General features: G+C 37.5%; 1 protein-coding gene across 1 annotated transcript in view; it reads right to left on the reverse strand.

Moving 5' to 3' along the window:
• MTHFD1L (methylenetetrahydrofolate dehydrogenase (NADP+ dependent) 1 like) overlaps positions 1-1,892 on the reverse strand; it is a 207,573-nt gene that overhangs the window by 25,233 nt on the left and 180,448 nt on the right. The window lies entirely within an intron of this gene.

The following is a 1,892-nucleotide window of genomic DNA, read 5'->3' on the forward strand; positions in this document are numbered from 1 at the left end:
AAAAAACCAAAAACCTAAAGCCAAAATTTCATTCATTTACTAATCTGTAAAATAAATACAGAAAAAATACTTTTTTTTTGGTATAAAAAATTTTGTAGTCTTTAAAAGGAGCCCTAAAAAATTCTGTATTTATAATGTAGTTTAATATTTACAATGTTTTACAAGAAAATTATCTGTAGAAGAGAAAATAAGGCAACACACATTTTCTGTTTAGGTTTATAAATTGAGCAACAATAATAATAAAAAAGAGGATTCTTTAGTTACTGCTCCTTTATCTGCCTTTTCCAAACAAAACAAGCCCGTTTTCTCTGAACTTTTAATTTTGGGGCAAGCCAGCTCCTTCCTTCCTTGTTTTGCTACTGACATGAGTAGCCAGAACCATCTGAAGTTCAACATGCTTCCCTCTGCTGCCCTCTCAGTGACCTTGGTGAAGGAAAGCTTCCCATGATGGCACATTCTCAAATAAGTATGTGGTTCAGGCATCTGACAAGCGCCTGAGCAATTCTCTTGCATGTTGAAGTAGAGTGATACTATCAGCCCATTAGTGATTTTTCTCACAGAAATCAAGCCAATAAAGCCTCATTTTAAAAGCACATAAAACACAAATTATCAGTGTAGATGCACTTTATAACAGAAAACCATTCTGCAGCACCTCTCATTTCCCAGCTTATTTGGGTGATATCCAATTTTGACCAAGATTTCACTTTCACTTCTCCCTGTTTCTATCCCCATCCCCCCACAACCATTGTACCAATTGCGGTGTAATTTTCTGTAAACCTAAAGTAAATTTAGTGCTTACATGAAAGTTTAACCTCAAGCACGTAGAGCTACGAGACTTGGTAGGATTACAAATAACATTTACTTCATTTGTATCTTAGAGTTGATGCAAAGTGACTGGAGCGGGGCTTAGAATTTCCTAAGTTAACGGACTGGCTGGCAGCTTTCAAACTAGTTGCTTCTCCTCCTTGTAGGCAGAGGGGATTTCCACGGGGAAAGAAAGAGGGTTGACTATCTGCTTAAGTAATGGTGCTCCTGGCCCTTTTCATCTCATTCCCACCAGTATTGGGGATACTGGGAAGAGTTCCCAATGAGGAAGAGATTAGGGATTCCTGAGATGGTTTTGTATGTTTATTACCCAACATATAATTACACAAAACTCTTTTCTTCTAGATCAGGGATTGGCAAACAACGACCCACATGCTAAATCTGCCCAGCTGCTTATTTTTATGAAGTTTTAGTGGAACAGAGCCACAGAGTCATTCGTTATATATTGTGCATGGCTGTTTTTGTGCTATAACGGCAGAGTTGAGTAGTTAGGATAGAGACTGCGTGGTCTCCAAGTCCTGAAATATCTACTACCTATTCCATTAAAAAAGTGTTTGTTGACCTCTGTTCTCAAAGACAACGTCACAAAAAGGTTTACTAAAAACCAAAAGACATGAAGAACTTGAGAAGAGTGTGGGTATTTCACAACTTTACCTAAAGACACCAAAAACTAAACAGTCAAATGCAGATGTCAACTGAAAGAGAGAGGCTGGTTGGTGATGGTGTTCGAATCTAGATTAGTGGTTCAACAATACATATATTTTCCATGAGTGAAAGGTCAGACATCAACTCTCAGGAGGAAAGATTTAAACATAAATGATAGTACTTTAGAGTATTTTCACTTAGAATCTATGTTTGCCAAATATAATTTATGAAACCTAATTTGCAGATCCTAAATAGAAGTTATATGTGGAATCTAATTCTCCATGATCAGAAAAACACCTGAGTTCTCGGAGACGTGATGTATCTTGTACCAAAGGGCACACATAACCATGTGGTCCACTTGGGCCAGAGGTGGTATGTGTCAATTGAAACTTTAAAAAAAAAAAAAAGCCGGGCGCAGTGGC

Source organism: Cebus imitator, unplaced genomic scaffold (genome assembly GCF_001604975.1).
Source record: "Cebus imitator isolate Cc_AM_T3 unplaced genomic scaffold, Cebus_imitator-1.0 Scaffold6, whole genome shotgun sequence".
NCBI classification, from domain to species: Eukaryota; Metazoa; Chordata; class Mammalia; order Primates; family Cebidae; genus Cebus; species Cebus imitator.